This window comes from Myotis daubentonii, chromosome 1 (assembly GCF_963259705.1).
Source record: "Myotis daubentonii chromosome 1, mMyoDau2.1, whole genome shotgun sequence".
Lineage (NCBI taxonomy): Eukaryota > Metazoa > Chordata > Mammalia > Chiroptera > Vespertilionidae > Myotis > Myotis daubentonii.
The window spans coordinates 88,985,648-89,009,483 of NC_081840.1; the positions used below are offsets into that span (position 1 = coordinate 88,985,648).

Below are 23,836 nucleotides of genomic sequence, written 5' to 3' on the forward strand. Positions count from 1 at the left end.
GAAACAAGTCTGGCTGAATTCTTAAATATAGAAGTCTAGCCTGCCACACCCAACTGGACCAGAGGGAAATTACATGCCCGGCACGCAGGGCCGTGTCTGGCACATACTAAGCATTCAGTAAATGTCTGTTGTACGAGTGACTGAAAGTGTCCGCTTTGCTTTGGCTCCTATTCATAATGTCCACATTTTATATTAGAATTCTCATTTTTGTAGGTACAGATTTGAGTTCCACTGTGTGGGCTAGGGGCAATGCTGTAGATAAGAAAATAAGAGGAATGTTTGAAAATAGTCCAATTAGAAAAAGAGGAAAGTGAAGAGGTTTACAAAAAAACCAGAGTTCTTTTACACTAAACTATTATTTTAGGTTTGAGCTCTGTGCAGGTCAATCAGTTCTCTCCCTTTTTTCTTGTAGCGGAGAGTGTGTACGCAGTCCCCCACCACCACAAATTATGCAGTCAAGTTTCCCACATTTGGGGAATTCACAGGGGTCAACATATCAGAGTGCAATGGATAAGCCTCGCCCTGGGAAAACCACCTTGGCGATCATGCTATGTCCCCTGCCAGGTGTCAATTCAGTTCTCTTTATCAGTTCCACATTATAGTCCCAAACCTTCTTAGTGTTTTGTTAATGTATGCCCTTGAAGAGGAAAGGGAAGGCAAGGCAAGAGGCAAATTCACTACCAATTTTGAGAAAACAAACAAACAAATGAAACTCAAAGCACAGGTCCTACTAAGTAAAAGTAAGTGATTTCAGCTTTGAACACACAGAGCAGAGCTTTAATGCACTCAAAGACTGGGAAGGTTATGGGCCTCCCTGATAATTCCCTGACTACCAGTAAAATAAATATCTAGCGATTAAATGAGCAGGATATCCTACTGTAAAATCTGGAAACACAGGACCTCTTAAATCCTCCACAGTGCACATGAAATTTCATTAATTTGTTCAACAACTATTTAATTTAAATGCTTTCTATGTATCAGGAACTATTTAGATGGGGGAGATCCAAGTTAAGGGCTGAAAAGAATGTGAAGCATGAAGAACATTAGGAGATAGTCAGGGGGAAAAGTTGCAAGAAATAATATTGGTAGAAACTTTCTCTCAACCCTATTATGCCCCTTAGAGTATTGGCTATTCTCTCTTCCTTGACAAATAAGCTCCTTGAAAAAAATAGTCTATACCTCTACCACTGAATAGAATTAAGAATAAGCATTTAGAACCTCTTATGGCAATTTGACATGGCCACAGCATAAAAGCCTGTCATCAGCAGACTTGTCTTGTTGAAAAGAATATATACCAGCTTGGTTGTCATCCAAATCTCAGAAACCTTGCCTCTGCCACAAGTGGCATACTGGTCACATAGCGGGGCTGTTGTTAGTCCACAACAGATTGGAAATTACAGATATCGTGCTTCACCACGAAAGCATACGGACTCCACTTCATCTCTTGTTCAGTCTTCAAACCATTTCAATCTGGCATCTGCCCTCCTCACTCTGCTAAAAATGCCGCTGACCTCCTATGGCCAAGTTTGGTGATTTTTTTCCCCCTCATCACATGAAACATCTCTGTAGCATTTGACACCCTTTGCTTCTGTAACATTATGTAAGTTGTGTTCCCAGACGTACCTGTCAACTCCTTCTTTCTGTCTTCTTTCCAGGCATCTCTTCTGCCTACTCCTTGGCCTCTTTCTCTTCTCATGCTACACTCATACAGATTATTGCTGGACAATCTTATTGATTGATGTTCCATGGCTTCAACTATATACTGTTGACTTCTAAATTTCTATTTCTGGTGTTGTAAACTTGATGGTACACTAATGTGCTTAGAAGATTTATAAAAGAAACCCAGGGAGAATCAAGATGGCGGCATAAGGTATAAACCTGTGCGTGCTGCCCCCCACAACAACATCGAAACTACAACTGTAAGACAAAACAGCTATCATCCAGAACCACGGGAAAGCTGGCCGAGTGGAAGTTCTACAACTAGAAGGAAAGAAAGAAGTGTATTGAGACCAGGTAGGAGGTGCAGAGGCGCCAAGAACAGAGGTACAAAGGCGCGCGTGAGCAGGCTGCATCTGGATGCGCAGTTTTTTTTAATTGGAAGGAGATACAAGCTCTCGAATGCACTGAGCTCGTATAAGGCGAGATTCTGGGGTCCCAGACTCCTACGGGGAGAAACTGTACTGTCTTGCAGCGGTTTGGAAAGTGAGGGTGGCTTTCTCGCAGAGCTGCTTGCAGGGATCATTGTTGCTGTGTGGGCGTGGGACTGCGGAGACTCAGAGTCGTGGAGACGTGGAGATGCTGATGACAGCCATTACTGTTTGCTCCGCCCTGGTGATTCTCCCGCCCCACTCAAATTATATCCCCTCCCAAGCTGTGCTCAGCCGCACAAAGGAATCACCTCGGCTTTTGCAGCCTAATCTAACTGCAGCTGGGTCAGAGAGCTCCAAAACTTCCAAATCCCAAACAAAGAGGAAAAATCTGCTGATATTGCTGTAGCTCCTGCTGGGTGGACTCACACAGTGGTTGACTTGGAGATCCAGGAGCCAGGGTACCCCTGGTCAGATACCAGATTTCAACTCCTCACATCCATAAGGGACACACTCAAGAGGCAGACTCAGTGAGCACCAAAGCCCCACTGAAGCAAGTCCTGCCCCATAACGGTGTCTCCAGCACAGCAGTTCTTCTTATAGACACAGTGGGTCCTCGCAGTCAGCCAAAAATGCGAAGACAAAGAAACATGTCACAAATGAAAGAAATGGAGGAAAGCAAACTAATGGAGGACATAGAGTTCAAAACCACAGTTATAAGGTTACTCAAGAATCATCTACAACAGGAGAAACCAAGATGGCGGCATAGGTTAACACCGGAGATTGCTGCCCTCGAACAACCACTTCAGAGATATAACTAAAGGACAGAACAGACAGCATCCAGAACCACAGGAAGGCTGGCTGAGTGGAAATTCTACAACTAGGAGGAAAGAGAATATCATACCCAGACTCAGAGGAGGCGCAGTGCTGAAGTGAAATACTGAGGTGCGGAGTGGGCTGGCGGCGGAGGGCGCGGTTGTTGTTTTCAATTGGGAGGGAGTTTCAGACTCTGAGCTCCAGATCCGGGCGAATCTCTGGGGACCCAGACTCAAACGGGAGAAGCGGGACTGTCTGGATTCGGTCGGAACTCGAAAGCAGCTTTCTCTCCGAGGTTTGCAGCCATTGCTGGGACTCTGAGAGGCAGAGCCCCTGGGGAAGGAACTGAGAGCAGCCATAACTGCTCGCTCCGGCCCGCCCTGTAGATCCCCAGGGACCCGCCCCGCCCAAGCCCTGCGCAGAACCATTTGCCGGATAGCCTCAGGCAAAGGCTAGATTAGCACCGCCCTAGAGATCCAGCACAGAAGCTCTCCCACTGCAGACACAGCTGACTCTCATAGCCAGTTAGCCCGGAGGTCAAATCACCCCCGGTATTGCCGACATCAATCAAGGCTTAAAGGCAACAAGACTGCGCACAAAGACCACTTGGGGGTGTACCAAGAAAGCATAAAAAAAATGTGGAGACAAAGAAACAGGACAAAACTGTCAATGGAGGATATTGAGTTCAGAACCACACTTTTAAGGTCTCTTAAGAACTGTCTAGAAGCCGCTGATAAATGTAGTGAGATCCTCAAGAAATCTAATGAGACCCTCGATGTTGTGATAAAGAACCAACTAGAAATTAAGCATACACTGACTGAAATAAAGAATATTATACAGACACCCAAAAGCAGACCAGAGGAGCGCAAGAATCAAGTCAAAGATTCGAAATGCGAAGAAGCAAAAAACACCCAACTGGAAAAGCAAAATGAAAAAAGAATCCGAAAATACGAAGATAGTGTAAGGAGCCTCTGGGACAGCTTCAAGTGCATCAACATCAGAATTATAGGGGTGCCAGAAGATGAGAGAGAGCAAGATATTGAAAACCTATTTGAAGAAATAATGACAGAAAACTTCCCCCACCTGGTGAAAGAAATAGACTTACAGGTCCAGGAAGCGCAGAGAACCCCAAACAGAAGGAATCCAAAGAGGACCACACCAAGACACATCATAATTAAAATGCCAAGAGCAAAAGACAAAGAATCTTAAAAGCAGCAAGAGAAAGAAACCCAGTTACCTACAAGGGAATTCCCATACGACTGTCAGCTGATTTCTCAACAGAAACTTTGCAGGCCAGAAGGGAATGGCAAGAAATATTCAAAGTGATGAATAGCAAGAACCTACAACCAAGATTACTTTATCCAGCAAAGCTATCATTCAGAATGGAAGGTCAGATAAAGAGCTTCACAGATAAGGAAAAGCTAAAGGAGTTCACGACCACCAAACCAGCATTATATGAAATGCTGAAAGATATCCTTTAAGAAGAGGAAGAAGAAAAAGGTAAAGATAAAAATTATGAACAACAAATATGCATCTATCAACAAGTGAATCTAAGAATCAAGTGAATAAATAATCTGGTGATCATAATAGAATCAGGGACATAGAAAAGGAATGGACTGACTATTCTTGGGGGGGAAAGGGGTGTGGGAGATGCGAAAAGAGACTGAACAATAATCGTGCACCTATGGATGAGGACAGTGGGTGGGGAGTGAGGGCGGAGGGTGGGGTGGGAGCTGGGAGGATGGGGGGGGGGGGAAGAGGAACAAATGTAATAATCTGAACAATAAAGATTCAATTAAAAAAAAAAAAGAAAGAAAAAAAAAAAAGAATCATCTACAAACCTCCGAGGAACTGAGTGAGACCTTCAAGGATCTTAATGAGAATGTCAAAAAAATGGAAAAGGACCAGTCAGAAATTAAACATACACTGACTGAAATTAAAAATAATATACAGAGCTCCAACAGCAGACGAGAGGATCCCAAGAATCAAATCAATGATTTGAAATATAAGGAAGCAAAAAACACCCATCCAGAAAAGCAAAACGAAAAAAGAATCCAAAAATACGAAGATAGTGTAAGGAGCCTCTGGGACAACTTCAAGCGTACCAACATCCGAATTATAGGGGTGCCAGAAGGAGAGAGAGAGCAAGATACTGAAAGCCTATTAGAAGAAATCATGACAGAAAACTTCCCCTACCTGATGAAAGAAATAGACTAACAAGTCCAGGAAGCGAAGAGAACCCCAAACAAAAGGAATCCAAAGAGGACCACACCAAGACACATCATAATTAAAATGCCAAGGGCTAAAGACAAAGAGAGAATCTTAAAAGCAGCAGGAGAAAGAAACTCAGTTACCTACAAGGGAATACCCATACGACTGTCAGCTGGTTTCTCAACAGAAACTATGCAGGCCAGAAGGGAGTGGCAAGAAATATTCAAAGTGATGAATAGCAAGAACCTACAACCAAGATTACTTTACCCAGCAAAGCTATCATGTAGAATTGAAGGTCAGATAAAGAGCTTCACAGACAAGAAAAAGCTAAAGGAGTTCATCACCACCAAACCAGGATTATATGAAATGCTGAAAGGTATCCTTTAAGAAGAGGAAGAAGAAGAAAAGGGTAAAGATAAAATCTATGAACAATAAAGTGACAACAAATAAATACCTATCAACAGGTGAACCTAAAAATTAAGTCAGAATAAACTGGTGAATATAATAGAAGCAGGGGCATAGGAAGGGAGTGAACTGACAATTCTTGGGGGGAAGGGGATGTAAAGGGTGTGGGAAGGGATTGGACAAAAATTTTACACCTATGGATGAGGACAGTGGCAGGGGGTATGGATGAGGTGGGGTGGGAACCAGGTGGAGGGGAGCTATGGGGGAAAAAAAGAGGAATAACTGTAATAATCTGAACAATAAAGATTTATTAATTAAAAAAAAAGAAACCCAGCTTAAGCTAAAAAGGCAAGATAAACAGAGAATCATTTATAATTTTCAAAATTATACATTATTTAGCCCCAGAAACCTTTTTTATTATTGTTGTTAATCCTTACCTGAGGATATTTTTTCCATTGATTTTTAGAGAGAGAGTAAGATGGAAGGAGGGAGGGGGGAAGTAGAGAGAGAAACAGCAATGTGAGAGAGACACATAGATTGATTGCCTCCTTCATGACTGGAAATCAAACCTGAGAACCTTTGAGCTGTGGGCCAATGCTCTAACCATTTAGGAACATCAGCCAGAGACAAAAAAACATTTAAAAAACATCTTTATTGTTGAGAGTATTACAGATGTCCCCCTTTTTTGCCCCCCTTTGCCCCCCTCCATCTGGTTCCTGCCCCGCCCCAGGCCTTCACCACCCTATTGTTTGGGTCCATAGGTAATGCATATCTACTTATATAAAAACCCTGGGTGTAACATCACATCTGGAAGCTCGACCAACCGGAAGGAAGTCAGTCCTGCAGGGGTCGTCTTGGAAACGGCTGTGCCCTCCCCCAGCTGTTTCCCCGAAGGGCGAGGTTTCAGGCAGGAATCCGCCCTCAGAGCAGAGCATGGAAGTACTGAGTCCTGGGTTGCCTTGCCAAGGGCTGCGCCCTCTCTGGCCTGTTTCCCTTGAGGCCTGAGGGAAGAACCCACCCTCAGAGCGCCAGGAGTGCCCTGCAGCAGTCAGTCCTGGGTTGCTGAGGCAGAGGCCACAGTGTGGTAGAACTCTGGATCTGACTCAACAGGGGGCGTGGCCGGCCTTCAAACCAGACCCTGACAGTAGGGAGGAGGCAGCCCCATTCCTCACAGGATCTGCTGTTGGATAGCTTGCTGTCAGTGGCCTGCCAGCCAGGAACCCCATTCACCTGCACCCCAGACCCTGACAGGAGGGAGGAGGAAGCCCCATTCCTCATGGAATTGACAGGTGGCCAGCTTGCTGTCAGGGGCCTGCCAGCTAGGAATCCTATTCACCTGCATATCTGTATAAAGTTTTAATACATTATATTAGAGGTCGTGGTGGTACTGTTTTACCCACAGTGTCTACAGGAATTGCTGCAAATTTACTTCTCGGTGGAAGCACCTTTCATTCCCAATATAAATTACCGATTCCATTAAATGAAGCTTCAATATCTAGACTCAATATAAAGAGTGAAGTTGCTAAAACTATTAAAAAGGCCCAACTTCTCATTATTGATGAATGCACCATGGCATCCAGTCATGCTATAAATGCCATAGACGGATTACTAAGAGAAATTATGAGTCTGAATGTTGTATTTGGTGGGAAAGTTCTTGGAGGGGACTTTCGACAATGTCTCCATATTGTACTGCATACTATGTGATCGGCCATAGTACAAAGAGTTTAAAGTACTGTAATGTTTGGGGATGTTTCAGAAAGTTGTCTCTTACAACAAATATGAGATCAGAGGATTCTGCTTAGAATGGATGGTTAGTAAAACTTGGAGATGGCAAACTTGATAGCAGTTTTCATTTAGGAATGGATATTATTGAAATCCCCTGTGAAATGATTTGTAATGGATCTATTATTGATGCTACCTTTGGAAATACTATATCTATAGATATTAAAAATATATCTAAATGTGCAATTCTTCATTCAAAAAATGAGCATGTTCAAAAATTAAATGAAGAAATTTTGGATATACTCGATGGAGATTTTCACACATATTTGAGTGACGATTCCATTGATTCCACAGATGATACTGAAAAGGAAAATTTTCCCATTGAATTTCTGAATAGTATTACTCCTTCGGGAATGCCATGTCATAAATTAAAATTGAAAGTGGGTGCAATCATTATGCTATTGAGAAATCTCAATAGTAAATGGGGTCTTTGTAATGGTACCAGATTTATTATCAAAAGATTATTACCTAACATTATCAAAACTGAAGTATTAACAGGATCTGCAGAGGGAGAGGTTGTTCTGATTCCAAGAATTAATTTGTCCCCCTCTGACACTGGCCTCCCATTTAAATTGATTTGATGACGGTTTCCCGTGATGCCAGCATTTGTGATGACTATTAATAAATCACAAGGACAAACTCTAGACAGAGTAGGCATATTCCTACCTGAACCCATTTTCGCACATGGTCAGTTATATGTTGCTTTCTCTTGAGTTTGAGGAGATGTGTCATTACAGTTAAAGTTCTAAATACTTCATCACAAGGGAAATTAGTCAAGCACTCTGAAAGTGTTTTCACTCTTAATGTGGTGTACAGGGAGATATTAGAATAAGTTTAATCACTTTATCAGTCATTGTTTGCAATGTTGTTTTCATATCATGTTTTTGTCATTTTTATATCATGCCTCTGTTGTTGTTATATTCTTTTGTTACTATTTATTTATTAATAAATTTATATATTATTTTCATATACATTTTACTAATTTCCTTTCATATCTCACACTTCTATTATAGAGAAAGGGAAAATAGCAATATTAAAATATCTCCGCTAATTAATTCCCGTTTAATGTGCACGAATTTCATGCACCGAGCTACTAGTATGCATATAATAAAAGCACAATATGCTAAGCAGACCAGACAACCTTCTGGATGAAGCCAGAGTTGTGAGGGAAGCCCAGATCCTGGGTGCCGGCAGCCGGAGGGAAGCCAATGCTGGCAGCCAGGGGAAGGAAGCCCTACTTTTGCATGACTTCATGCATCGGGCCTCTAGTATGCATATAATTATTTGGTTAATCTCTTCCTGACCTCTCCCTCTCCCCTTGCCTCTGAGGTTCATCGGTCTGTTCCATATTTCCGCGCCATCTGGTTCAATTTTATTCATCAGTTTATTTTGTTAATTTGATTTCTTGTTTATTTTGATTTTTAGATTCAATTGTTGATAGATATGTATTTATTGCCAGTTCATTCTTCTTCTTCTCCTTCTCCTTCTCCTTCTCCTTCTCCTTCTCCTTCTCCTTCTCCTTCTCCTTCTCCTTCTCCTTCTCCTTCTCCTTCTCCTTCTCCTTCTCCTTCTCCTTCTTCTTCTTCTTCTTCTTCTTCTTCTTCTTCTTCTTCTTCTTCTTCTTCCTCTTCTGCTTTAACATTTCATGTAATACTGGTTTGGTGGTGATGAGCTCCTTTAGCTTTTTCTTGTCTGGGAAGCTCTTTATGTGACCTTCAATTCTACATGATAGCTTTGCTGGGTAAAGTAATCTTGGTCATATGTCCTTGCTTTTCATTACTTCAAGTATCTATTGCCACTCCCTTCTGGCCTGCAAAATTTTTGTTGCGAAATCAGGTGGCAGTAGTATGGGTGCTCCCTTATAGGTAACTAACTGCTTTTCTCTAGCTGCTTTAAAAAACAAACAAAACAAAACAAACAAATATATCTATCTATATCTATCTATCTATCTATCTATCTATCTATCTATCTATCTATCTATCTATCTATAATTTCAGAGTTGAAGGGAGAAGGAGATAGAACCATCAATGATGAGAGAGAATCATTGATCAGCTGCATCCTGCATGCTCCCTATTGGGGATTGAGCCCCCAACTTGGGAATTCTTGAACAGAATCGAACCTGAGACCCTTCAGTCTGCAGGTTGATGCTCTATCATCAATAAATTTACAGCCTAGCCAGTGTTGCTCAATGGTTGAATGTTGATTTATGCACCAGGAGGTCACAGTTCAATTACTGGTGAGAGCACATGCCTGAGTTGTGGGCTTGATCCCCAGTGTGGGGTGTGCAGGAGGCAGCTGATCAATGATTCTCTCTAATCATTGATGTTTCTATCTCTCTCTCCTTCCTTCCTCTCTGAAACCAATAAAACAAAACAAAACACAAATCAACAAGTGACAAGTGCTGGCGAAGATGTGGAGAAAAGGGAACCCTAGTACACTGCTGGTGGGAAGACTGGTGTAGCCACAGTGGAAAACAGTATGGAATTTCTTAAAAAAATTAAAAATGGAACTCCCATTTGACCCAGTGATCCCATTTCTAGGACTATATCCTAAGAAACCTAAAACACTAATAGGAAATACTGCCTGTACCCTTATGTTAATAAGCAGTGCAATTTACAATAGCTAAGATTTGGAAACAGCAGATGAGTGGATAAAAAAAGCTGTGGTACCTTTATACCATGGACTACTATGCAGCAGAAAAAATAAGGATCACTTACCCTTTGAGACAGCATGAAGGGACCTAGAGAGTATTATGCTAAACGAAATAAGCTAGTCAGAGAAAGACAAGTATCACATGATTTCACTCATATGTGAAATCTAATGAACAAAATAGATCCAGAGACATAGAACCATGAACAGACTTATGAATTTCAGACACAAGGTGGGGTAGAGGGGTGGGGAAGGAGAGATTATCTGGGGAACTTATATGCATATATGTGTAGCCCATGGACATAGACAATAGTGTGGCAAAGGCTTGGGAGGGGTGGGTATGGGAAGGAGGGGGTCAATAAGGAAAAATAAACAGATAAAGCAGACAGCTGTAATACTTTCAACAATAAAGATAAATTAAAAAGAAAAGATCCTGGAGCATAATTATAACCATTGTTTTGAACTCTTATCTAGTAGTTTTCTTGCTTCCATTTCATTTAGTTCTTTTTCTGGAGAGTTCTTCTGTTCTTTTATTTCTGACATGTTTCTTTGTCTCTACATTTTGGCTGTTTCCCTGTGTTCATTTCTATGTATTAGGTAGAGCTCCTCTGTCTCCTGGAATTGGTAAAGTGGCCTTGTGTAGAAGGTTCCTATAGGGCCCAGTGGCTCAGCTTCCCTAGTCGCCTGAGTTGGGTACTCTAGATGTGCCCCTGTGTGGGCTGTGTACACTGTTTTGTTGTAGTTGAGCCTTGATTGTTGTTGGTGTCACTGGAAGGAACTGACCCCCAGACCAACCGGCTGTGTGGACCAGCTGTGACTACAGCAGAAGAACTGCTGTGCAGGAGATACCCTTATGGAGCAGGACCTCCTTCAGTGGTGCTTTGGTGCTCACTGAGTCTACCCCTTGAGTGTGTTGCTTGTGGATATGTTGAGTTGTAATCTGGCATAGTCTGAAGCTGTCTACCAGGTGCACTGGCTCTGGGGCCCCCTGGAGGTGCAAAGTCAGCCATTGCCTGTGCCCTGCCTGGGGCTCCCATCAGGAGCTACAAAGTAATCTGCAGATGGCTACTATTGTGTTGGGCTTGGGAGTGCCTAGGAGAGGCCAAGCTGTGAAGCAAGGCAGGCTGCTGCTAGTTCTAGGCCCGGGGCCTGTTATTGAGTGGTATGGGGTATCCTGATGCCAGCTCCTGCTTGTTTGAGAGATTTTAGGAAAGTCTGAAGCCTGAGCCAAGACAGGCCATTTATATGGAAAAGCTGCTGCAAATTGGATGGGGCCAGGTTTTAGAGAATCACTAGGCAGGAGTGAACAGTGTGAGCCAGGTTGATGGAGACTTAGATATGGTGCCTGCCAGTCGGCTCTGCTGTGGGGAAGATCTCAGCATAGGAACAATGATCCCTGCAAGCCTCCCCTATTTAGGAGAAAGCCACTTAGTTCTTGCTCTGATGCCAGACAATCCAGTTCCTCCCTGTATATCCTGGATTCCCCAAGCCACTGCCCCAGGGCTGGAGCTCAGAAGTCCGTGCACCGGCCCTTTAAGAGGGACTGCCTGGGTCGCCAGCAGCCTCCTTGTCACTCAGCTGCAATCCTCACTGGTTTTTACAGCCCAAAGTTATAGGGACTCCTCCTCCTTGGCACTGAAACTCTGGGCTGGGAGCCTGGTGTGGGCTGGGACCCCTAGTTTCTCACCGGAGGCCTCCACAGCTTAGATATCCCTCCTGATTTAAAAAATGTCACATGTGCCGAAACCGGTTTGGCTCAGTGGATAGAGCGTCGGCCTGCGGATTGAAAGGTCTCAGGTTCGATTCCGGTCAAGGGCATGTACCTGGGTTGCGGGCATATCCCCAGTAGGAGATGTGCAGGAGGCAGCTGATCGATGTTTCTCTCTCATCGATGTTTCTAACTCTCTATCTCTCTCCCTTCCTCTCTGTAAAAAATCAATAAAATATATTTTTAAAAAATAAATAAATAAAAAATGTCACATGTGGGTGTCTAACCAGCTCGTTCTGCATCACCATCCCTCCTACCAGTCTCAATGTTCTTTCTTCTTTACTTCTCTAGTTGTAGAGCTTCCATTAAGGCAGATTTCAGGCGGTTCTGAATGATGGTTGTTCTGTATTTTAGTAATAATTTTGATGTTGTTGTGGGAGGTGTGGAATACCGCGTTTACCTACGCTGCCATCTTGGTTTTCTTGCCCAGAAACCATTTTTATTCCAAATGAAATCTTATTACAAAATAAAATAAAAACAGCTTCTTTGAAATGGATCTTTTACTTACCAGGGCTTCTCAGGTAATTGCTAAACTGATAATGGATCCATAGAAATAATTCAGGGAACCCATGAAAACAGGTATACTCAGTGAAGAAAGAACCTCATGTCAAAAAATAATTCTGTATTTGAAGGGAAAATGTCTTGACTTTTAAAAAACATTTATTTTCTCTAAGTTCTATTTAAAACTGTCTTCTAGGAAATATTTTCCTTTGATCCTTCAGTTTTCCTGCATCCCCATAGTGCTTTTTCAGTTGCTTGTCACTGAATATTTATTAGTTCACAGGTCTATTTTGTCTCACCAAGTGGATTATAAAAGTGCCCTTGAGAAACTTATTTCTCAGGATGGCTAGAATAGTGTTCTACAAATAGACACTCAATAAATGCTTCCTGATGAGTGTAGGACTTCCCAGAAAAGTAAATTTACTTACCATAACAGCAACATTAAAAATTAATAAGGCTAAGTAATTTTTTTTCAAGGTGGTGAAAAAAGAAAAATCTTTGATTCTGGATAGTACTTGTGAAAGGAATTAAGACACATTTATAAATAGCTTTTATTTACTAGTAGGAATTAAAAATCTTTTAAAATAGAAAGTGATCTTTCAGATGACCTGAAAATTCCAATTTCTATCAACAGCAGAGTGTCCAGGCTTTCTCTAATGAGCAGACAGATTATGTGATGAAAAACATTGCTAAATTCCTTCTAAAATATTTGATCCAGGAATTTAGCCATGGCTTATATGTGGATAGACAAGATTTTTATGACAAAAGCTCATACAGAATAATGGAATATACAACTGTAATTTTTAAAACTATAGGATATTCCATTTCAAAGATGCTATAGCTATGGTAGTTTTTAAATTTTCTTACCCATTGAAACCAGTTATATGAAAATTACTGCAAATCTGGGTTGTAAAACTAAATTCACATACCAGACCTGTGATTTTTTAGTTAATGATTTGTTTCATGCTTTCAAAATGTTACTACCATCATTAAAAATGTGTTTCTCCCTCCTTTCACATTTACAGATTTCCTGTTGTCTTTTTTGAGCCAATTTGATGCTTAAGTGACTTTAAATATTAATAATACTAAAAATATAGCTAACCTTTTGCAAATAATGATTAAAGCTACACCTTTCATTTAATTATAAAATTAATGAAGTCCTATCAATTCTACATTCCTCTCAAATATATTCGCTCCAAATGTACTTTCCACTGCCTTAATAAAGCCTCCCTTCTTAACTGCCTCCAATTTCCTCACCCTCCCATGCATTCTCAACATGGTCAGATTTGTGCGGTTCAGAAAGATCATGCCACTCCTCTGCTAAAAACTCTGCTCTGGCTCCTCATCATGCAAGATCCTGGGTTTGATTCTGGTCAAGGGCACATGCCCGGGTAGGGGTTTTCATCCCCAGTAGGGGGTGTGCAGGAGGCAGCCAATCAATGATTCTCTCTCATCATTGATGTTTCTATCTCTCCCTCTCCCTTCCCCTCTGAAAAAGAAAAAAAAATTAGCTCATGATTTACCTTTCTTCCTTGTTCTTTTCTGTATTTTGCAGAGGTTCCACACTGAACACGGTTCTTTTTATTTAGTTATTATTATTTTTTAAAAAATATTTTATTGATTTCGAAGAGGAAGGGAGAGGGAGAGACAGACAGAAACATCAATGATGAGAGAGAATCATTGATCATTTGTCTCCTGCACACCCCACACTGGGGATGGAGCCGACAACATGGGCATGTGCCCTGACTGGTATCAAGACCTCCTGGTTCATAGGTCGATGCTCAACTACTGAGCCATGCCAGCTGGGTTGAACATGTTCCTTTTTAAATACAAACACAATTATTTTAACGAGTTACTCAGAAGAATATCAACCATATTAATTAGCATGGCCCATAATTTTAGGGTTTTGCTATGAGAATGTCATTAAATTTTCTTTTTCACCTAAGGCTCATTTTCTAGAATTCTATTCATTTACTTTACATATTGCCAAGAGAAAGTCTGAATGAAATAAAATACCCAGCTCAAGAAGGAAACTTATTTGTTGCAGTGGCAATGACACTGAATGATAAGTCTAGAAATTCCAAAACTTTTTCCTATGGCCAGGATACAAGATATTAATTCAGTCACCTGATATTTCTTAAGAACTGCTGTACTATAACTATAAAGCATTTTTTTCTTTAGCAGGCAGATAAAAACAAAACTAAGGTAAGGTGGGAAGTACTGCTAAATCAACGTCATAACAAATATAATTCTAATACAGCAACTCAAAGGATACATATTACTCAATATGCAATAGTATTAAAAACTATAGCCCAACTGGTGTGGCTTAGTGGTTGAGCATCAACCTATGAGCAGAAGGTCACAGTTTGATACCCAGTCAGGGCACATGCCCGGGTTGTGGGCTCAATCCCCAATGGGGGGCATGCAGGAGGCAGCTGATCAATGATTCTCTCTCATCATTGATGTTTCTATCTCTTTATCCCTCACCATTCCTCTCTGAAATCAATAAAAATATATTTGAAAAATTAAAACAACAAATCAACAATTTTGTTTTACTCTAAAAAAAGCAGTTAAGCCTTAAAAAAATCAGATACATTGTAAAATCTATATATATTTCAAATTAGGAAAATGGCTAACACCAGTTTTGTTAACTCATCCCCATCCCCCTCATATAAATGACTTTTTGAAAGAAAGACTATATGATTTCTATACATTTCTAACACATTTAACAATAAGCAGTAATAAATCTTTGATCAATAGCTATTTTACAAAAAAGGTATAAACCATTTAATTTAACCCTTATGTACAATTCTTTTCCACTTATTTCGTGAAGTCTACATCTCTCATATATACTAGAGGCCTGGTGCACAAAAATTTGTGCACTCGGGGAGGGGGTGTTTCTCAGCCAGGCCTGTGCCCTCTCGCAGTTTGGGACCCCTCGAGGGATGACCACCTGCTGGCTTAGGCCAGCTCCCCGGGGGATTGGGCATAAGCTGGCAATCAGACATCCCTCTGGCAGCCCGGCAGCCCTCGGGAGATGTCCACTTGCCAGCGGGGAACAGACCTAAGCTGCAGTCAGACATCCTTAGTGCTGCTGAGGAGGCAGGAGAGGCTCCCACCACCACCGTTGTACTGGCAATCAGCCTGGCTTGTGGCTGAGCAGAGCTCCCCCATGTGGGAGCGTACTGACCACCAGAGGGCAGCTCCTGCATTGAGCATCTGCCCCCTGGTGGTCAGTGTGTGTCATAGTGACCAGTCATTCCCAGTCTTTCTGCTGTTAGGGTCAGTTTGCATATTATCCTTTTACTATATAGGATAGAGGCCTGGTGCATGGGTGGAGGCCGGCTGGTTTGCCCTGAAGGGTGTCCCGGATCAGGGTAGGGGTCCCACTTGGGTGCCTGGCCAGCCTGGGTGAGGGGCTGATGGCTGTTTGCAGCTGGTCACACCCCCTTCAGGGTGGGGGTCCCCACTGGGGTGCCTGGCCAGTCTGGGTGAGCGGCTGAGGGCCGTTTTCAGGCTGGCCGGCAACTGAAGCTCCCAGCCTCTCCTTTATTTCTTCTGGGATTTATTATTTACCTTCTATAATTGAAAGTTTGTTGCCATCACTGGAGCTGAGGTTCCAGCTCTGAGGCTACGGCCTGCTGAAAGCAGGTATCTGGGGTTTGTTTAGCTTCTATAATTGAAACTTAGTTGCTTTCGGAGCTCAGAGCTGGGCCGTGGCAGGTGGGGAACCTTGGCTTCCTCCATCACTGGAGCAAGCAAGCCTCCTGCTCGCTTCAGCTGCTTGGCTGCCGGCCGCCATCTTTGTTGGCGGTTAATTTGCGTATCGCCCTGATTAGCCAATGGGAAGCGTAGTGAAGGTACGGTCAATTACCCTTTTGTCTTTTATTAGATAGGAGATATATATATATATAAATTTATCCTTACTGGAGGATATGTTTTTATTGATTTTAGAGAAAGGGAGAAAGAGAGGGAGAGAAAGATACAGTGATACTCTAGCCGGTTTTACTCAGTGGGTAGAGCGTTGGCCTGTGGACCAAAGGGTCCCAGATTTGATTTGGTCAAGGGCACATACCTCGGTTGCAAGCTCCTCCCTGGCCTGGGCCCTGGTCAGGGCTCATGCAGGATGTGTTTCTCTCACATTGATATTTCTGTCTTTCCCTCTCTTACACTCTCTAAAAATCAATGGAAAAAAATTTCCTTGGGTGAGGATTTAAAAAAAAAAAATACAGGGATATGAGAGAGAAACATCAATCAGTTGCCTCTCAGCGCCCTAAATGAGGATTAAATCCTCAACCTTTTGGTGTAGTCGATGCTCCAAACAACTGAGTCACCCAACCAGGGCTCGTATCTTATTTCTTGTGTGGTATAGCAAAGCTTTATGATTTCTAGAACATAATAAATACTCTGTTGCCATTTTTACAAAACTGTGTCTAACTATGCTAACATAAGAAATGCCTTTCTTTTTATCTGTTTATTTAGTTTGCAGCTAATAAAAAAAAAAAAAGTCTCCATCAGCTCACAGGAACACATAGAAGGCTCTGGGCCATATGCCCAGGAATTTTCTGATTCATTCCGTAACTATCAACTTCCCAAAGGAAATATTTGAAATTCCACTATTAAAAAATATATAAAACAAGCCAGGCTGGCGTGGCTGTGGTTGAGCCTTAATCCATGAACCAGGAGATCACAGTTTGATCCTGATTAGGGCACATGCCTGGGTTGTGGGTTCGATCCCCAGTGTGAGGTGTGCAGGAGGCAGCTGATCAATGATTCTCTCTAATCACTGGTGCTCTATCTTTTTCCCTCTCCCTTCCTCTCTAAAATCAATAAAAATATATTTAAAAAAATGTTTATATAAAATGAGAAATAAAATGATAAAAGAAAATAGTATCTATTAAAAGAAGTGCTTTTTCATTTGCGAGAAAATTATACATTTGAACAAAAATCTGCTCCAAAATTTTGTCAAATAAACTACTAAAATGTTGTATACATATAATCAAATTAGCTGTCAGAAGTCAAGAATAAAGAAAGTATTTTTATATCTAGATGAAGAGCAATCACAACTATTTCTAAGTCAACATGTCTAGGGTGCATGTAAGAAAAATCTAATAGGTTAAAAAGAAGTCAACTGGTATTTTACATTTTTTAAGATTACTCTGCTTATCTTTCAATAATTAAAAAAAGTTGATCAAGAATAAACCTTCTTTCTCTTAATAGAAACCAATTCCTTTGTGTGCCTTTAATGATATAGGTACAGTCAAAGGCAAATATGACTTGTTTAAATATTAATGACATTTTACATACCTCGCTAAGATACAGTAATAGCTCCTTTACAGCTCAGCTATCTTACGTACCTTATTTATAAAGAAACTAGTGCAGTGGTTCTCAACCTTGGCTGCACATTAGAATCACTTGGGAATGTTTTTAAAATCCTGATTTCTGGGCCTCATCCTCCGGAAATTCTGTTTCTTTGTTATGGGGTGGGGCCAAAACATTAGTAACAAAATAACAGAATTTCCGGAGGATGAGGCCCAGAAATCAGGATTTTAAAAACATTCCCAAGTGATTCTAATGTGCAGCCAAGGTTGAGAACCACTGAACTAGTGGCTTGGTGCACAAAATTTGTGCACATTGAAAGGAAATTAGAATATTTAAATATCACTATTCGTCCTTTCTCTATAATAAAAGTGTGAACCAAATTCATGACAATGACAGATCAAAACACATGTGTGCGATTGCCGCCAGCAAGGGCTTTACAGTATATGTATCGTGCATGCACAAGTCAATTTAACCTATTATAGATATAGAACAAACTTGCTTAATTAGACCTGCTTTCTGATGTAGCTAGTGAAGCACCCCAACTTCTCTTTCAGGTAATTGTCAGCAACACAGCAGTAAATATCAACACGAAGCAGATTATTATTGTAGATCACGCAGGGAGAACAAAGGGTAAAATATTTAACTGCAGCAGTGTTTGACTATATTCTGTGCAGTGAGAAAACCTGAAGTCATTTTCAAGGTCCACCATTTCTTACCTCTTTTCAGTCGGGTCAAGTTTCTAAGCTTTCTAAATCTCCATTTTCTGGCTGATGAAAAGAAAATAGGATTCCACCTATTCTCCTATTTACCTACTCCAGGACTTCTGTGAGGATCGAATGAGATGAGGCACATGAAAACACTTCACAGACATTTGGTTAAAGTGTAAATGTTTCTACCTGGGTACAAAGCAAGTTGTATTCCTGGGCTAAAGAAACTGCAAGGAGGCTAGTCATAGCTAGGGAGAGGAAGCCAGGTGTTGCTACTTGATGTCATTACCTGGACAGAGGGAAGGACACTTAACAAATTAGCCTTTTATATACATAGATAAACTTAACAAATTAGCCTTTTATATACATAGATAAAACCAAAACCCAAGAAGTGCACCAAAGTTCTTTACACAGACAAAAGGAATGTTAGACAGGTCACATTCTCAGGCATTTTGCTCTCAAGGTAACTTACTCTGAATCTATTCACTTTTTTTATACAGAATTCTAACAAACATGGATTTCCAAATCCACATGAGATGAAAAGCAACAATTATGAGCCCGAGCCAGTGTGGCTCAGTTTGTTGGGTGTCTTCATGTGCACCAAAAGGTTGCTGATTCGATTCTGGGTCAGAGGCATGCAGGAGGCAGCTGACTGATGTCTCACTCTCACATTCTAAGAAAACCCTCCAAAAAATAAAAAAGCAATTATGAGAAGATACTATAGACCAAGCATACCAATAATAGCAAAATGCAGTATCTGAAAGTTACAAGTATGAAAATCAAAAGGAAAGCTATTTAAAAAAAAGGCATAAAAGGCCAAAGTTGACCCTTCTAAGGTTACTTACGAGTAATTTTACCTACTTCAGGAGACTCTCAAGTCAGCATGCTAGTATTTTATATAATTGAAATTAATGACGACCTTGAGTCTTCAATACAGTTCCTTCTGTTTAAGTATTACATTTTGTATCAGCCTACTTCTTGATAGGGTGACCACATCTGGATTGCTTGGGATCGTCCCAGCTTAAGACTGTTGTCCTGGCATAATTATTACTAGGTCTCCCCTTTAAGCTTCAAAGTGTCCTGGTTTGGGAGAAACCAAGATGGCGGCATAGGTAAACACTGGAAATTGCTGCCTCGCACAACAAATTCAAAAATACAACTAAAAGACAAAACGGACATCATCCAGAACCACAGGAAGGCTGGCTGAGTGGAAATTCTACAACTAGAAGGAAAGAGAAAAGCACAGAGACTCAGAGGAGGTGCGGAAGTAAAGTGCAGAGGTACAGAGGCGCACGTGGAAAGGGCTGGCAACTGAGGACACGGTTGTCTTTTTCAATCGGGAGGGAGTCTCAAGCTCCTGACTGCTCTGAACTCCAGTTCAGGGCGAGTCTCTAGGGACCCAGACTCATATGGGGAGAAAGTGGACTGTCTGGCATCGGTCGGAACTCGAGGGCAGCTTTCTCTCAGAGGTGCTTGCAGTGATTACCGCGGGACACTGAGACCCGGGGCCTCTTAGGGTAGGACTGAGGATCAGCCATCGCTGTTTGCTCCGCCCTGCTGATTCCCTGAGACCCACCCCCACCCAAGCCGTGTGCAGAGGCTTTTGCATGAAAGGCCTGTGCCTTTGCAATCTGAAAATTACCTAACAAACTGCAGCTGGGCCAGAGAGACCCAGAACTTCCAAAAGAAGGCCCAAGGCCCCACAGCAGCTTGCATTGCTTCACAGCTGGGCCTCATCTAGGCACATCCAAACCCCAAAGAAGAGGAATCTGCAGATTTCTCCATAGCTCCTGCTGGGTAGCCTCAGGAAGAGGCTAAATTAGCACCTCCTTAGAGATCCAAGAGCCAGTGTACCCAGTGGTCAGAGTGGGACCATCCAGATTACAACTCCTCAGATCCACAAGGGGGCAGATTCAGTGAGCACCAAAACTCCACTGAAGCAAGTCTTGCCCCAGAAGGGTGTCTCCAGCACAGAAGTTCTCCCACTGTAGACACAGCTGATTCTCACAGCCAATTGGCCTGGAGGTCAATTCCTCCCAGTGAGACCTACAACAATCAAGGCTTAACTACAATAAGGCTGTACACAAAGCCCACAAAGGGGTGTACCAAGTCTACCTCAGGTAATTGGGGAGGCTGAGCCACTGGGCCCTATAGGACACCTAGCACAGAAAGCCACTCTATCAACACAGGGAAGCATAAAAAATGCAGAAACAAAGAAACAGGTCACAAATGACAGAAATGGAGGAAAGCAAACTACAGGATATAGAGTTCAAAACCACACTTATAAGGTTTTCGAAGAATTTTCTAAAAATCGCCGGTAAATTTAGTGAGACCCTTGAGGATATGAATAAGGACCAACTAGAAATTAAGCATACACTGACTAAAATAAAGATTATACAGAGTTCCAACAGCAGACTAGAGGATCGCAAGAATCAAGTCAAAGATTTGAAATACGAAGATGCAAAAAACAACCAACCGGAAAAACAAAAAGAAAAATATGAAGATAGTGTAAGGAGCCTCTGGGACAGCTTCAAGCGTACCAACATCCGAATTATAGGGGTGCCAGAAGGAGAGAGAGAGAGAGCAAGATACTGAAAACCTATTTGAAGAAATAATGACAGAAAACTTCTCCTACCTGGTGAAAGAAATAGACTTACAAGCCCAGGAAGCACAGAGAACCCCAAACAAAAGGAATCCAAAGAGGACCACACCAAGACACATCATAATTAAAATGCCAAGGGCAAAAGACAAAGAGAGAATCTTAAAAGCAGCAAGAGAAAAAAAGTCAGTTACCTACAAGGGAGTACTCATATGACTGTCAGCTGATTTCTCAACAGAAACTATGCAGGCCAGAAGGGAGTGGCAAGAAATATTCAAAGTGAACCTACAACCAAGATTACTTTACCCCACAAAGCTATCATTCAGAATTGAAGGTCACATAAAGGGCTTCACAGCTGAGAAAAAGCTAAAGGAGTTCATCACCACCAAACCAGTATTATATGAAATGCTGAAAAGTATCCTTTAAGAGGAAGAAGATAAAGGTAAAGATAAAATTATGAACAGCAAACACATATCTATCAACAAGTGAATCTAAAAATCAAGTGAATAAATAATCTGATGAACAGAATAAACTGGTGAATATAATAGAATCAGGGGCATAGAAAGGGAGTGGACTGACTATTCTCGGGGGTGGGAGGGAAGGGATGTGGGGGGTGCGGGAAGAGACTGGAAAATCGTACACCTATGGATGAGGACAGTGGGGGAGGGGGGATGAGGGCAGAGGGTGGGGTTGGAACCAGGTGGAGGGGAGCTATGGGGGGAAAAAGAAGGAACAACTGTAATAATCTGAAAAATAAAGATTTAACTTTAAAAAAAATAGGAGACAAATGTACTACTCGTAATATTTTAAGCAATAAAAAACAAACGTGTCCTGGTTTGGACTATAACTTTTAGTGTCATCCTATTGTTTACTACGTGCCAGGATTTATTCCAGGTGCTTTCACTTGTCTTCATAATCCTCTGAAATGGAGTACAATTATTACCCCTCTTTTAAACATGAATAAGACTGACAGGTTAAATGATGTCCCTAATATCATTCAAATAGTAAGTGTTAAAGGCCTAAAGCCTACATGTGAATAACCTAGACATCTGATACCAAAGTCCTAGGACTTAAAACACTATAATACATAGTATTCTCTCCTTAGGAAGATGAGTACTGAGCAGGAGGAGGGAAATATGCAAGGTTTTAGGATGAAGATATATATAAATAATTATATAAAGAGGTTTCAGCTTTCTGGAAAATGTCTATATAGTCCTTATGGTTTCCATAATCCCATAAATTTACAATACTGAAACATCTAAGAAAATCTTTTTTTAAATCCTCACTTGAGGACATGCCTTTTATTGATTTCAGAGAGAGGAAAGGGGGAGGGAAACATCGATGTGAGAGAAACATTGATTGGCTAGGGATTGAACCCACAACCTGGGTATGTACACTGACCTGGAATTGAACATGCGACAACACTCCTACTAAGTCACACCATCCAGGGCAGAAAATTATTTTTTATCTCAAAATTATTTTGGGGAAAAATAGTATCTGATCAGTCACATGTGAACAAGCAAACTACATTAAAAAAATTAATAGTAACAAACATCAACTGAGGCCACACTTTATTCTTCATTCTGAAAAAGATGCTACATATCAGCTAATTAGTCTTTAAATGGTCATATTAAGTTGGTTACAAAAATAAAGAGGTTCAAAGACTTATAATACTTTTTTTTTGGTTAATCCTCACCGAAGGATATTTTTCCATTGATGTTTTAGAATAGAAGGGAGGAGAGACAGAGAGAGCAACATTCATCAATTGGTTGCCTCCCACAGACACCCCAACCAGGGTTGGGCGTCGAGCCTGCAACAGATGTGCCCTTGACATGAACCCGGGACCCTTCAGTCCTCAGACTGACACTCTGTCCACTGAGCCAAACCGGCTAGGACTGTAATTCTTATTTTTTTAAAAATATATTTTGTTGATTTTTTTTTACAGAGAGGAAGGGAGAGGGATAGTTATAAATATTGATGGGAGAGAAACATTGATCAGACATGCCCTTGACCGGAATCGAACCCGGGACCCTTCAGTCCGCAGGCCGACGCTCCATCCACTGAGCCAAACTGGCTAGGGCTGTAATTCTTATTTTTAACATGTTTTTTTAACCTACTTAACTACACTCATTTAGAATGAATAGATTATTACATCTTCATAGCCTTTTCCTGTTTTGTAAAAGGCTTTGCCATATTTAATCCTCAGCAACCAGGTATGGTAGACAGATAGTCACATTCTCATAGTAGGAAGAAACTGAAGCTCAAAGAGATTAATTTGCCTAAATGCTTTATGACAAGAAATTGAAGTGGAGGGATGACTCCCAATTCTACATGGAAAGAAAGCAATTACTTCAATGCTTAAGAGCAAAAGAAAGGCCTCAGACTTCCTCTTGGTTGAAACAAAACAGAGTATCTATTCTATAAATTCATGCTGTCTGATAAGCAATAATCACTGGAGCCTGCCTACATTTCTCTCATAGCAATAATGTCCACTGAAAAAAGAATAATCATATTTGTTTTGGATCTCAAAGTATTAAATTTGAAAGCAAAAACAGGACCTATAAAAAGCAGAACCAGATTATTTTTTCAGAGTGGCAAATGTAATGAAAGGTGCTTCCAACTCCTCTATGATTTACCACTGCTGAGATTATTTCTTAACAAGGAAACACTTTTAAAACTGTTTTCTTCCAAAGCTCATCTGCCAGATTCCATAAATTAGTTGCTACAAAGGACCTATATCAGAGAAACTCCAAACTGAACAAAAGGCTTTTCTTCCAATTTGAAAAGGTACATTAAATACACGATGCTGGCCACATTACATAATGATGGAAAACAACAGCTGATAGCCAGTTTGGGATACATGCCAACTGTTCCCATTTGTCTGACAATATTAAAATTAATTGCTACAACACTGTTTTCAAAGAAAATAATTATCTCTAAATGAGAAAGTACAATCAACTAAAATCCTAAAAAAGGCTCAAGATAATGG

The 23,836-nt window shown here is 41.2% G+C and overlaps 1 non-coding gene across 1 annotated transcript; it reads right to left on the reverse strand.

The window, feature by feature from the left end:
- Positions 1-409: 409 nt before the first annotated feature.
- Positions 410-572, reverse strand: LOC132224739 (U1 spliceosomal RNA). The gene has a single exon (XR_009450722.1). It is a non-coding gene; the product is annotated as a U1 spliceosomal RNA (small nuclear RNA).
- Positions 573-23,836: the final 23,264 nt, after the last annotated feature.